Source organism: Sturnira hondurensis, unplaced genomic scaffold (genome assembly GCF_014824575.4).
Source record: "Sturnira hondurensis isolate 20B ecotype Veracruz unplaced genomic scaffold, ASM1482457v3 Scaffold0000880, whole genome shotgun sequence".
In the NCBI taxonomy this organism is placed as follows: Eukaryota; Metazoa; Chordata; class Mammalia; order Chiroptera; family Phyllostomidae; genus Sturnira; species Sturnira hondurensis.
In genome coordinates, this window is record NW_028073511.1 from 7,095,026 (window position 1) to 7,110,765 (window position 15,740).

The window sequence follows — 15,740 nt, forward strand, 5'->3', positions numbered from 1 at the left end:
CCATAATAGTCTATGAGATGGGTTCCAACATTATCTCCATATTACAGTTAGGAAAACGGAGGAACAAAACAAGTAAGAAATGTTCACAAGGTCCATAGCAGGACTAGGATACAAACCCAGGGAGTTTGACACCAGAGCTCACTTTTCTAAATTTAGAAATAAAGCAAATCAAAATTAGTGCAAGTCTTCCCTGGCTGGTGTGGCTCAGTAGATTGAGCGCCAGCCTGTGAACCAAAAGGTTGCAGGTTCAATTCCCAGTCAGGCCATGTGCCCAGGTGGTGGGCCAAGTCCCCATTTCGGGGCATGTGAGAGGCAACAGATCAATGTATCTCTTATGGGTTGATATTTCCATTCTTTTCTTTCTTCCTCCCTTCCCTTCTCTCTAAAAATAAATAAATAAAATTTGTTCTTTAAAAAAAGTAGTACAAGTCTATATTCAAGGAAGTACAATCTATTTCATTTCCACCTGAATCCTGATTATGGCTCCTATAATAGTTAACAGTTTACCCACAACAAGGACTCACACACACACACACACACACACAGGTACATTCTGCATGGGATGATTACTCTAAGTAATTTGTGAACATTACATCTTGAAAAATCAGGACAATTTTGGCTGATTTGTGGTACATTGACTCCCCTTTCTCACCACCCCCATCATGAAGCTTTCTAGTATTGATCTCATATGCATTCCACAATATTATTATCACCTTACCCCTTACATTCAAAATTCTACCCAAATGCAACCATTTGGAAAGTTTTTCTGGTTTTTTTTTTGATACTGGTATATAGTTTAGCAAATTTTGTCTATCTCCCCGTGTATTTCAAGGACAGTATATCTACATTTTTCTATTTATTTTTATGACTATCATAATATTATGTCCTGACTTCAATAATTAGAGGCCCAGAAACTTCAGTAATGTGCCCATGGATATACAGGTAACACTGACTGGCAGTTAGGATGTGGCTGCTGGATCATCAGGAAACTCCACATCCCCCAACCCCAGCAGCAGACAACCTCAAAGTGAAGAATGGGACAGTGAGTATCATGAGATCTCCCTCAGCCCTTACCAAGTTTAAGCACAAAGTCCAGATCTCGAGACAAATATAAGTTTCTGTGGAGATACACAGAACTCTTAAACTCTGAATGTATCCTCCTGATGAGGATATATTTTTTTTTTTCCTGGAAACAAAACCTACATCGAGAAACATTTATAAAGGACCCCTGGATAAAGCCAAAGGAGCATAGAACCAAGGGTGGGAAGTGGGGGAAAGTAGTGGTAGAAAAATGGAGATAACTGTATCTGAACAACAACAACAAAAAACCTAAGTGGGATCCTGATAAGCAATACATGATGACAATATAAATAATGCATTATATATAGAAGCTTAGGCATGGTCAGAACAAAGGCCGAAAATTAAAGAATTTGAAGTACTAACTCTAAAATCAGGTCACTGTAATTGTGGTTAATAAAGATATTATTCTGTATAAGATATAATAGAACCATTTCTGTATTGTAAAGTTCTTAAAACTCCAATTAATGCAACATTTTTTGCATGGGAATCAATGAGACATTTATTCTTAATACAAACTATGGTACATATTTTAAGTTTTGTTTTGTTGTATAGTTAATTCAAAATATATAAATATTTTTAACTAGAAGGAAAAACTTCAATGAAAAACATATATATTTTTCTTCATATACAATTATACTGTTGCTTCAGATAGTTTAGTGTAATATTCATAATAGTCAATGTTTATTATTAGAGTATAATTATTTTAATAGTAAAAATAATAACTAAGAGCATTAAAATAGTGTTCTTTCGGTTAATGGATTATAGAAAGACTATTTGATAATGAAGTCATAATCATCCAGTAGCATGAAGTGTATTGTGTCAACTCTGATTTTATTTTTAATCCTGTTCCTCTTATTTGGAAATTTTTTAATTAATCAAAATGGATCTCAAATATTATTAAACAGGTCTGAAAATGTTCCATTTATTCTTTTCCAGGAAGAATTAAAATCTATTGCTGAACAAATTAATTAAATAGATCAAATAATAAGCCTCACTCAGGACTCATTTTAATCTACTCAAATGGTCTTAACTTCTGTCCAAAGCTGTAACAATACAATTATCTTTGAGAGACTTTATTTTAAGCTCATTACTTTCACTAAAGATGTAAAAGGTGAATGCACTTTTGACAAACAACCTATTTGACTCCTATAGAGAAATATTTGAGAAGTCAGAGCTTTGTACAAAGCTGACCTCTGTTTTCCAGTTCCATTACTGACTCACTTCATAATTTGGAGAAGTCAACAGATCATTTTATGACTCAGTTTATCCCTATAAAATAGAGTACGAAAGGTGGTGGAATGAAGTAGGAATGAAAGAAGTGATCAAAATTAGCATTAACCATTACATAAAAGGATATGTAATGAGATATTTTTTATATGTAATATAAAAAGACATTATTATGATAATCTCAGAACAAGACTATTATGCTTTGGTATTACCACTAATTTTTAGTTAACAGGAAGAAATATACAGGAAGAAAGGGAAATTCTGAAGACTAGAAGAATGCCTTACTTAAGAAACAGTAAGGTCCCATGACCCAAAATAACTAGTTTACCATTCTAAAGTAATTTCAAAACTCTTAACTATTGTAAATATCTTTAAGGCAACAATTGCCTCATAGCATAAAAAGATTTACATGTGTTGTCCTTATTTCTAAATCTGAGGGTGGTTATCCAAGAGAAAAGAGCTGCCTCGGGCTCAAGAGGCAACTCTTCTGGGAAAGCTTCCCAGCGGCCCGCAGGGCCCGTGAAGGTGGCCTCCTCGCTTTGTAGTCCCTGAGTGTTCTGCACAGCCTTCTCTCACTATGATGGCTTTACTGGTCTCTATCTCAAACCAGATGGGTATTTCTTGAGAGCAGAGACTGGGCTGTCTCCCTCCGTGTGGCACATTATACTTAATCTTCAGCCTGATACATTCAGAAAGCCCTCAAAATGATGTTTGACTAAATTGATGAGTTATGTAAAAAGGAGTCACTTTCAGAAAGTAACAAACCAGCAAATGAGTTATAACAGCCAATCTAAAATATAAACACTGCCCTGGCCAGGTAGCTCAATTGGTTAGAGCATCATCCTAAGATACCAAGATTGCGGGTTTGATCTCTGGTCAGGGTACATACAAGAAATCAACCAATGAGTGCATAAATAAGTGCAAAAACAAATCGATGTCTCTCTCTCTCCTCCTCTGCCTGTAAAAATCAATAAATAAAAATTAAAAAAATAAAATATAAACACTAAGAATATATTATTTATCTCAAATCTATACACTACTAATGAAAGCACCTGACCATTTCAAGTTTCAATGTATGTAATTTTATAGACCAAAGATAGCAAAAATTACTCAAAGGATTCCTCTAGCTAAAATAAAAAAGTCTGTGGAGTATAATGAAAATAACATTTATGTTTTTGACAATATGAGTTCACTGAAGGAAAAAAACTAAAAAAATCAGAAAGGTATAAAAAAAGAAAAATCAAATTAAACCACGATCCTACCATATAGAGGAAACTGCTGATATTTTGGTATGTTTTATTCCAGTGCTTGTTTCACTAGTATAAGTTTTGAACAAAATCGAGATCCTACTGTTTAGTATCCAGCACCTTTCACAAAACATTGATATAATCAAGAGCAGTTCCTTGTATCATTATATATTCTTTAAAAAGATTCATTTTAATAGCCACATAGTAACCAAGTATAGGGATCTGTCATATTTATTTAACCATTCTTCTGTTGTTTGACATTTGGAAGGCATAAATTTCCATCATCACATGCATCAGGAAAAGGAAAACCACTATCCACTTTAAAAGCCTCCCCTAGGAGAACCTCAAAACTTCTTTCCATGCAGAGAAGAGGCATCTTTATGAAATACTGGGAAGAGCCCAGGGGGCATACTTGGGTTCTAGCCCTTCCATAAATTTCATGCCTTCTGAGCTGTGGTTTTCTTGTCAGCAAAATGGAGAAACATTGTGGCCTTGTCTATGCTGACCATCAAATGAAATGCATCATGCGAACATCTTCTGTAGCCTCCAAAATAACATTTGAATTAAAGCTATTTATTACCAGTATAGTCTCATCAAGAGCAAGTACATAATGGAGAAACCTGGCACTACAGAGGAGTTGTCATCTACTTCCGACAAATATGTGAACAAGTTTCAAACTTCTAGTGTATGTCCATGACAGTTAAACACAAATCATTAAAATGAGAAACAACTAGTTATGCCCCTTGAATATCTGATATGAGCCTGGTTGGAGACGACATTAGAAGGGACAAATATTCCTTAGAAAAAAGAGAGTAATTACATAAGAAAAAAACCAAGCAAAGACTTCCAGTAAGATGGTGGTATAAGTAGATACACAGCGCTTCCTCACACAACCAAAAGAAGGACAGCAACAAATCTAAGAACAAAAAAACAACCAGAATGGCCAGAAAATCAAACTGTATGGAAGTCCAACAACCAAGGAGTTAAGGAAGAAATATTCATTCAGACCAGTAGGACAGGCAGCTGGAGGACCTGGCAATCAGTCCCACATTTGTGTGAGGATAAACCAGGAGGAACAACTGGGAAGCAAGACACACCTCAAAATGCCGGGTATCAGTGCAGGGAAATGAAGCCTCAAAGCCTATAACAGAAAAAACCTGTGGGAGCTGAGGTAGCAAGAGAAACTCCCAGCCTCAAAGGAAAGTTAATTCGAGAGACCCACAGGGTCCTAGAATGTACACAAAGCACTCTCCCTCCCTGGAACCAGCACCAGAAGGGCCTACTTTGCTTGTGGGTAGCAGGAGAAGTGACTGAAAGCCAGCCAAGAGCCAAGTAAGTGGTATTGTTCCCTCTGGGACCCTTCCCCCACATACAGCACCACAACCCAGTGACTTGGGTTGCCCCGCCCTGGCAAATTCTAAGACTCCATCCCTTACTACATAATAGGCACACCAAAACAACAACAACAAAAAAGGCCCAAATGAAAGAACAAGTCAAAGCTCCAGAAAAAATAAAAGTAAGCGATGAAGAGATAGCCAAGCTATCAGATGCACACTCTAAAACACTAGTAATCAGGATGCTCACAGAAATGGTGGAGTAGGGTCACAAAATAGAGGAAAAAGTGAAGGCTATGAAAAGTGAAATAAAGGAAAATGTACAGGGAACCAACAGTGACAGGAAGAAAACCGAGACTCAAATCAATCAAAGTTTGGACCAGAAGGAAGAAATAAACATTCATCCAGAACGGAATGAAGAAACAAGAATTCCCCCCAAAATGAGGAGAGGCTTAGGAACCTCTGGGACAACTTTAAAGGTTCCAACATCCGAATCATAGGGGTGCCAGAAGGAGAAGAGAAACAGCAAGAAATTGAAAACTTATTTAAAAAAATAATGAAGGAGAACTTCCCCAATCTTGCAAAGAAAATAGACTTCCAGGAAGTCCAGGAAGCTGAGAGTCTCAAAGAAGTTGGACCCAAGAAAGCACACACCAAGGCACATCATAATTACATTACCCGAGATGAAAGAGAAGGAGAGAATCTTAAAAGCGATATGAGAAAAGGAGACAATTACCTACAGAGGAGTTCCCATAAGACTATCAGCTGATTTCTCAAAAGAAACTTTACAGGTAAGAAGGGGCTGGAAAGAGGTATTCAAAATTATGAAAGGCAAGGACCTACATCTAAGATTACTCTGTCCAGCAAAGTTCTCATTTAGAATGGAAGGACAGATAAAGTGTTTTCCAGATAAGGTCAAGTTAAAGGAGTTCACCACCAAGATCTTATTATATAAAATGTTAAAGGGACTTATCTAAGAAAAAGAAGAAGATCAAAACTATGAAGAGTAAAATGACAACAAACTCACAACTATAAACAACCCAACCTAAAAAAAAAAGAACTAAACAAACAACTTCAACAGGAACAGAATCACAGAAACAGAGATCACATGGAGTGTTATGAACTGGGGGAGGAGGGGAAATAGGGGAAAAGGTATAGGGAATAAGTAGCATAAATGGTAAATACAAAATAGACAGGGGGAGGTTAAGAACAGTTTAAGAAATGTAGAAACCAGAGAACTTATATGTACGACTCATGAACATGAACTACGGGGAGGAGGGAGGATACAGGGGGTGGTGCAGAGTGGAAGGGAATAAAGGGGAGAGAAAGTGGAACAACTTTAATAGCATAATCTATAAAATATATGTATGTATTGTAAAGGTTTTATTTATTTATTTTTAGAGAAGAGGAAGGGAATGAGAAAGACAGGGAGAGAAACATCACATGTGGTTAACTCTCACGTGGCCCCCACTGGGGACCTGGCCTGCAAACCAGGCAGGAGCCCTGATTGGGAATCAAACCTACAACCGTTTGGTTCACAGGCAGAGCTCAATCCACTAAGCTACACCAGCCAGGGCTCAATAAAATATAGTTAAAGAAATAAAATAAAAAACAACCCTGCCTCTCCCCAAAACACCAGCAGAATGGTTTGTTTAAATGTTACAAAACTAGTGGCATTGAGAATTTAAATGATTAATTTGACCCACTTTAATTGAGGGGGAAGCCTAGAGAAAGGAAGATTTTCAACTATTTCATCATGTTGCTATAACGTGAAAATAATTTCATCCAAGTTCAGATAACCTGATAGCACTTATTAAACATTAAAAGACTGAGAATGAAGACTGTATTTCCTACTGTTGAGATTAGCCATCTGAAACCTAAAGATGGCTATTTGGCATCAAAGAAACGGTGACTGAATGAATGTTTGTTGCATAAATAGTGAATAAGTTTTCTCTCCCTCAACAACCTTGAATGATCTAGACATTATAGGGTTTCTACACAATTTTTCCAAAACTCCCTACTTTTATGCCTAACATTTAAACCCAGGAGAAGGGGCCTCAAAGAGACATCTGATTCTGTTGGATATTGCTGTTGTCACAGTTAACATTATCCATGAATTTCAGATTTCTGAACTACTGAACCCTAAAACATTACACCTTTCTAGGAATAGGGTAGAACTCATGAGAGTGGAGAGCTGTGCATTTGCCTATAGGAGTTCTGCTCTAGAAAGGCTTAGACTGTATATAAAAGGAGGGGAAAGATTACAAATAAGCCCATGAGAATGGTAAAGAGCCATGACAGAAAAACAAAATTGTAAACATCCATGGAGCTGCTCATACTAGTTTCACTATCAAGTAAGTTCATTGTTAATAGTGAGATGTGTGATGTATAAATAAGGCTAATGCCACATCAGAATGGGCAGGGTGCTGGTAATCTCATCTTGAGTCTCCTCAACATGGAGAGAACATCAAGGCCAATTCTGTGTACCACTCATCACAGAAAAAAAATGCATTCTCTCCGAGGAGACTATCCACTCTAATGAGGGGCCAAAAGTTACGTCATCTGAGAAACAGATACATGGGCAGACATGCATAGGCAGTGTAGGGAAGAAGGCTTGAGTGAAATCACAGTTGCTTTCTAATTCCCAAAAAAAGGAAATGAAATGTTTGGTGTATGGCTCTTAGAGAGTAGAAGTCAAACCAGGGAAAAAGAATTCCATTTAATAAAAGGAGCTATGGATCTCTTAAAATTAAAGTTAAAACAGAAATATCTTGCCTGTGTCTAAGTGAGAAGCTGGTATTGCTGCTCCATTGAGCAGATGATGGACACCTGGTGGAATGTCACAGAGGGGATCCAAGGACCAAGGAAACGGGTGGCTGGCATTTCCTTTTAGGTCTTTTACCTTGAAAGTTTTGTTTTTACAATAATTAAAGAAAATACAAAAAAGGGGGGGCATTTGTTTATCTATGGACTTAAAGATGCTTCAGAAAAGGAAACTTATAACCTTTACCAAAAGCTTCCTCTAGCGTTGAAACCTTTAAATTGATGCTCCTAACAACTTGTCTATATTTTTCATCTTCTAGGTTACTCAAATTAGAATGTGAGAATTTTAAAAAATAGAAAATAATGATCCACAAAGGAAGAAAATGAGCGAGACATACAAAAAGCAACTTAAGTTTGGGTTTATTTTTCCTCAGATAAAAGAATGCTAAAGATTCAATTCACTTTCATTTTACATTAAGAACAGCAATCTAAACCATTTTGCAAAAAGCACAACAAAATAGAAGCAAATATGCCTTGATTCCATGCTATGGCCAGCCAAGAAGGATAAATAAGAAAACAGGGTAAATGAAAATGATTAATGAATAATTCATTCTGACTTTAAGTTCAGTTTTGATTGGAAACCAAGCAAATGGATTATGGAAGATTAGTTAGTATGGAAGAACTTGAAGATGACAATGTCAACTTGCATATTAATGGTAAAAACTAAGGATGCAATGTTGCATTAAAAAGTAGTAGATAAGACATTCCTATTGCTATTTTCAAGTTGCATATAAGATTAAAGGAATGCAGTTAAAAGTTTTAAACAGAAATCTCACCTTAAACTTTTGCAGTGTTTAAAATTCCTTCAGTCTAAAATTATGCCATTGTTTCAGATACTTGGGACAAAACAAGCTTATTAGAAGAAAATTTTTCTATGAATAACAAAACTCTTCTTACCATTAAATCATATCATCAGCTTTCATTTTTAGTCTGGCCTTATGAGGGAGGTCCTTTTGATGCCTCTTTATATTTTAATATCTAGACCATTTCAGGGATTAGCCAGGTCTTTTGCTCATTTTTGTCCCTCTTACAGGGAAATTGGTATATTAGTAACAAAAAACCCTCCCAGCCATCTGAGATACAAAGGTGAGACATGATATTCTTGGGCTGTGCTCCCCAGAAATCCATTAGAGCTCTTTCTAAAATATAATGCACCCTATTTAATTCTGCTGCAGAATTTTCACACCTGCTGTGCTGTGTGAACCTCATGATGTTCTTGAGATCATTTGGAATCAGTCTTGAAGGAATCAGGAACATGCAGTTTTCAACTCCTGGGTTCAATAGAAATTGTCCAAATCCTCATCCAGGGCTCCTTTCAGGCCGCCTTCTGGAGCCACTCTTCACATTAAGCCCCCACAGGACAGTAATTCAATTCATCCAGTTCCCCAAGAAAGCAGCTTCTTGTGAAGATTTCTGAAGTTAGGGGGTGGAAAAGGAAGTTGTTTCCACCATCTGCTTTTCAGGGGATTCTACAGCAGCAATGACACTACAAATCCACCCATGATAATGCCTTTACCCCTGTATGGTTTTAATGTCCATAGTCTCCCAAAAGGGAGAATATAAAATTCTGTCTATTCTTCCCATGGGCAAAATAAAAGGAAAAAAGACCCTCAAATTTATCCAGGGTCAGACTAGACAAGCAGGATATTTGTGTTCCATTATCACCAACCTAACTGACATCAAGAAAATGTGTTTCATGAGCGCGGGCCTGCGAACCAGAAGATCGCGGTTCGATTCCCAGTCAGGGCACATGCCTGGGTTGCAGGCCGGTTCCCTGCAGGCCAACTCCCAGCAGGGAACGCACGAAAGGCAACCATGCATTGATGTTTCTCTCCCTCTCTCCTTCCCCTCTAAAGATAAATAAATAAAATTTAAAAAAATTATAAAAAAAGAAAATGTGTTTCAAACAGCTCGCTTCAAGAGAAGCATGTTAAATAGAGGAAACATCATCTTTTATAAAGGATAGAAGTGTGAGGAGGTTGTTCTTAAAGACAAGGAAATATTTCAACTAAGAATGACCTACAATGAGCCATAAGTTCATTGTACAAAATAAGCAATATTGGAGCACCATCCCAAAGAGAAGAGCTTTGGTTGTTGTATTAGTCAAGGTCCAGCAGGAAACAGATAGCATACTCAAAACCAGTCATTTAAAAGGGTTTAAATTTAATAAAGAGACTGTTTACAAAGGTGTGAGCAGGATATGGAAAACCACAAAAGATAGTGCAAAACCCTGGCCTGGCCCTACCCTTAGTCCTGAATAGGGGAGAGGAGAGGAGATGTTTCCAGAACAGGTTGATGTAGAGTTGTTGAGTGGGGACGCAGAGTTTGCCACCCCAGATTACGCCTTTTGGAGATACTGATTATTCTGAGATGGTTATTTTCAAGAAACAAGAAGCAGGAAAAACCTTTGATCTTTTCCTTAACTTATGAAAAGAATTTAGCTGGAGGACCCACCGCAGGAAGAGAGCCATCATCACAGATCACCGCGGTTTAATACAAACTAATGTGCCACAGACAGGCAGGAACCTAGCAATGTCCCTTAGATCAAAGTCCTCTGTGTCTCATGGTTAAAGATGGCCCAACAAAAATTTGTTTACCAAACATTTGCTTTTCCACCTTCATGTGAATTGCCTTCCTACCCTTTGAAGTCCAAATCACAAATTTTTAGGTCAAGATGGCATGTAAGTCTCAACTGTTCAATTTGTCCTGAGGTCCCATATTCTTATGGATCCCTCATATGTACATATGTAATAACTCTAGTTTCTTCTGTTTATCTATGTCTTGTCAACTTGATTAATAGACCCACCAGGAGAACTTGGAAGGGTAGAAGGAAAATTGCTTTTTCTCCCAAGAGCTGTGAGAAGGTTCCCTGATAGACCTTTGGTTGAGGGATATATTCAATCCACACTGGTACCAGAAAGAGAGTGCCAAAGGAATAAATATCTCCACCTTTCTCTTTCTCTAATCTGCTGGCACCTTCCACCAGCCACACCCAACTGGAAACTGGAGGAAATCATCCACATTCCCAATTCCTGGCTTGTAGGGGACTGGTTTGTTTTGGTCTGGCAAATGTGACTCAGCTCTGTATGGAACACCTACAAAGTGGTGGGCAGGAGCCAGACCTTCAAACTGAGTTTTCTCGTGGGAATCAGGCCTAGAAAATGCATACAGATTGTTATGGCTTGCTCTTGCTAAAACTCCATCACCCTGGTCTAAAACAACAAATGTGTACTGTCTATCTTCAAGGTAATTTCTAAAGCCAATGTGAGTTTTCCCAAGGACAGAGCTAATCAGCTCATCGCCATTCCCCTCTGCATGTTATTTTCATTTCCTTGATTGTACCTAAAATGTAGACAATAATATTCTATGTAATAGATAATAAATCTTTCTCTGATGTAAGACCCCAGGAAAACAATAAAAGCCTGTCTAGGCAAGGGTCGGGTGCTCCCCTCCTGAGGGAGTGGCCGAGACATCCATAGGTGCTCTCCCCTTGAGAGAGTAGTTGTGCCGTTCCCTTTTTCTCCACAGGATTGTTGTCACCTGGGCATTCATTCTCACCATCAGCCACAACAGGCAGACTCTGCTGGCCAGGGTCCGCCACAACGGCTCCCTTCAAGAAACCTTCTGAAGCCGCTCTTCCTCATTAAGCTCCCACAGGACAGTAATTCAATTAATCCAATTCCCTAAGAAAGCAGCTTCTTATGAAGTTTTATGAAGTTGGAGGGGAAAAGCAAGTTGTGGGTCTATGGATCAGCTTCTGGGGTATAGTACAGAATGGAAAAGAATGAAGAGAGTTTTGATGGGATCAACTAAAGAAATTTCACTTCTACCTAGGTAACTGTCTAGAAATTTCATGTGCTAATTTCAATTGAACTGGCTTTTAAACTTGATTTAAAAACACAAACTTGAGTAATTTGTAAATTGACAACTCAAACTAGAGCCCATATAATGCAGTCACAGATTCTCACCAGTTCTGCCCGTGTCATTTTTTTTCTTAAAAATAAAAGTAGAAGGGGAAGGAGGTGCTCTCTGTGTGGTACCCTCTGCCTGCACATTGTGGAACATGCATTCTTGAGACCAGTGTGGAGGAAGAAGACCAACCTTTCATTTGTTGCTCTGGATGAGCCAAATAATTATATGCAACACAACTTTTCACAGGAGAATGGCACTTCAAAAGTGAATAGCAAAGCAGGTGAAGGTTGCTATGGCAGCCAAAGTAAGATTTATCCTATTATCTTTCATCTTCTGCTTTCAGACGGGGCATTGAAACAGAGTGAAAAGGAAAAAGAGCAGGGAGTGAGACATACTGTACCTCTGAGGGAAATCCAGCCAAAAAAAATTCAATTTCTTTTACTAAGAAAGAAAAGCCAGCCTAGAGGGTTTCTTGGAAGAGGGTTGGTGGGTCGGGAGGTGGATAGCTGTTCATAACTGATCAGAAGACCAAAGAGGCAGGTTTCAACTCCCTCTTACAGAATCAGCAGATAATATTGGCTTCATTGTAAGGATTTTGAATGCAAGAAGAAAAGAAAGGTGGAAGAGAGAGATAAATCTCCCTATCTCAGTGTCCAGCATATACTATGCTACATTTCTTCTTAAATACAGCGAAATGTTCAGGTCACTTCCCCATTAAAAAATATCCCATAACTCATGAAGGTCAATCAAATTCAATAAAAAACTTCTTATTGAATTCAAAAAAATTTTCTTTAGCCTAGCAAACCAGGACACCCCCAAGAAAATTATAGGCTCCCTGTCCAAATTTGTCAACTCTTTCATTAGTGCTGAGAAAAAAGCTCTAGTCTTCTCATCAAGTTCCAGCTCTGTCAATAATGATAATGATGATGATAATAATAATAACACACCAGCAAACAATTTTTGGAGACTTTTTAAAATTTAATTCTTATTCAAGTACAGTTTTCTGTTTTATATTCCCTGCCCTGCCCCCTCAGTGCCCCCCACCTTAATTATTGTCCATGTGTCCTTTATACTTATTCATGTGAGTCCCTCCCCTTTCCCCCTATGATTCTCTCCCCTCTCCTCTCTGGACCCTGTCAGCCTGCTCCGTATTTGAGTGTCATTGGTCATATTTTGCTTGCTTGTTTGCTTTGTTGTTTAGATTCATGTTAAAGGTGAGATCATATGGTATTTGTCTTTCACCGCCTGGCTTATTTCACTCAACATAATGTTCTCCAGTTCCATCCATGATGTTGCAAAAGGTAGGAGCTCCTTCTTCCTTTCTGCAGCATAGAATTCCATTGTGTAAATGTACCATAGCTTTTTGATCCAGTCATTTACTGGTGGGCATCTAGGTTGCCTCCAACTCTTGGCTATCGTGAATTGTGCTGCTACGAGCATCGGGGTGCATAGGTTCATTTGGATTGGTGTTTCAGGGTTCTTAGGATATACTCCTCATAGTGGAATTGACCAGCAAACAATTTTGAGTGCTTCTTTTGTTCTCAGAGATTTATCTGTATCAAACTTACAGATCGTCGTGTGGCCTGAACCAACTTACTCAACCTTCCTCACAGCTGAGCTTTTCTCCTAATCCCATCCCTCCTGAAAGCCACTCTGGAACCACTGACCTCACACCTGACTCTGAGCTCCACCTGCACAAGACGAGATCACCCTCTCAAGGACTTTATGTTCTTATGTCTGTCGTATCTCTCAGGACACTGTTTTGCCTCTCCCTGTGCCTTTCTTATTCTTACCTTCCACTCAATGTTGAGAGCAGAGTTTGTCATCCCATCTGGATAACCCCTGTAGCTGCCAAACTGGAGCATTTACACCCTTGGAAGGTGGCCTCCCACATTTCTTGAATTGAATGAATTTCCAGTTCTGAATTTAATTCTCAGCTCAACACAATAGCTGTCTGACCTTGGGCAAGTTATTTAACTTCTCTGTGGTCAGTTTCCTCACCCATGAAATAGTTGTAAGAAGAGTGTTTTAGAATGCTGTTTTGAGCACTTCATAGCTAATAAAAATAAGGCATTTTGAACAATGACTGGGACACACTGTGATTGGTCTGTCGATGTTAACTATTATTAGTACTGACCACCTTACCTCTCAACTGAGCAAGACCATAACTATGTCTCACATGACATGGGGGCTCTTCTTCTCTTTCCTAGAGCCACCAGTCTTTTTACAGGTAGAGAGGTATAAAGAGAAAAGTAAGGGCTTTGGTCTGAATCCTGGCACTGCCACTTTCTAGCTCTGTGACCTTGGACATGTTACTGAACATCTATGGGCGGTGTATGCAATATTGGAACTGTACGGTACCAACTTCATAGAGCTGTTATATGGATGAATAAGTTACACACCCTCCTCTCTACACAAAACTCTCCACATTTTTGGTGGGTACACTATTTTTCAGCTCTTTAAAAGAGGTAGTGCTCTCACAGTAAGAAATGCAAGAACTTTGAAGGCAAAAAGACCCAGATTCAAACACCAGTTCTCCATCTCTTGCTGGCTGAGAGGGAGCCAGGGGGAAGGCCAACTAGTGATGGCAGCTAGACCCTGAGGTCTGAATCTGAATCCTCCTTCCACAACTATTTCACCTGGTGATTTAAGGCAAGTTGGTATTGCTCAATAAGCCTCAGTTTCAAGACCTTTAAATCAAGACTATTGAGAAGACCAAATGAGAGCATAGTGAGTCTGAGGTCTGAGTTAGGTCTGAGGTTAGAGTTAGATGAGGTTAGAGTTAGAGTTAGACTCATTTAGGTCTGAATCTAGCAGCTATGACCACTCAGGGAATGCTAGCACTTGCTATGACCACTGGCTTGCACTTGCCAATCATATAGTCTGTTGCACTTGCTTCACTACTCACCTGTTCTTAGATAATTGTTTATTTTTGAGAAAAACACATTTTATGTTAGTCTTAGAGTTTGCCATAAGAATAAGGGGTTTCTTTATATTTTCTCAGCCCATGTACCTAGCTTTCTAGTACATGTTACCTGCTTCAAACTTAAAGTTGTACTCGCCATTCTCTTCTTATTTGTCTCTCTTTTTATTGTTGTCTTACTACACTTCTCCCAATTTTCCCCCCTTGCTTTCCCCTGCCCAGCCCACCTCCTCTCCCATGGTAAATCCCCACCCGTTTTTCCATGTCCATGGGTCAATTATACCTGTTCATTGATTAGATCATTCCCATTCTTTCCCTCATTATCCCCCTTCTTTCCCCCCTTAGCTCCCTCCCCACTCCACTTTGGTCACTGATAGTCAGTTCTTTGTTTCCATAACTCTAGTTCTATTTTGCTTATTTGTTTGTTTTATTCATTAGGTTCCTCTGATAAGTGAGATCATATAGCATTTGTTTTTTACCACCTGGCTTATTTCACTTAGCATAATGCTCTCCAGTTTCATCCATGCTGTCACAAAAGGTAGGAGTTCTTTCTGCCATGTAGTATTCCTTTGGGTAAAGGTACCACAATGTTTTTATCCTCTCATTTCCTCATGGGCACTTAGGCTGTTTCTAGAACTTGGCTATTGTAAATAATGCTGCTATGAACACTGGGGTACACAGGTCCTTTTGAATTGGTTTTTCAGGATTCTTAGGGTATAATCCCAGTAGTGGAATCACTGGGTCAAAACATAGGTGTATTTTTAGTTTTTTGAGAAAATTCCATACTGCTTTTCACACTGCCTACATGAGTCTACATCTCCACCAACAGTGTCCTGGGGTTCCCTTTGCTCCACATCCTCTCCAACACTTATTGTTTGTTCATTTGTTAATGATGGCAAATACTGACTGATGTGAGGTGGTATCTCATTGTGGTTTTAATTTCCATTTCTCTGATGGCTAGTGATGTTAAGCATCCTTTCATATGCCTATGGGCCCTGTGCATGTCCTTCTTGAAGAAGTGTCTTTTCAGGTCCTTTGCCCATTTTTCAATTGGATAGTTAGTCTTCCTGGGGTTGAGTTATGTAAGTTCTTTATGTATTTTGGAGGTCAAACCCTTGTCCAAGGTATCATTGCCAAATATGTTTTCCCATATGGTTGGTTCCCTTTTCATTTTGATGTTTTCTTTAGCCAAGC

The 15,740-nt window shown here is 38.6% G+C and overlaps 1 protein-coding gene across 2 annotated transcripts in view; it reads right to left on the reverse strand.

The window, feature by feature from the left end:
• RCAN2 (regulator of calcineurin 2) overlaps positions 1-15,740 on the reverse strand; it is a 260,809-nt gene that overhangs the window by 211,076 nt on the left and 33,993 nt on the right. The window lies entirely within an intron of this gene.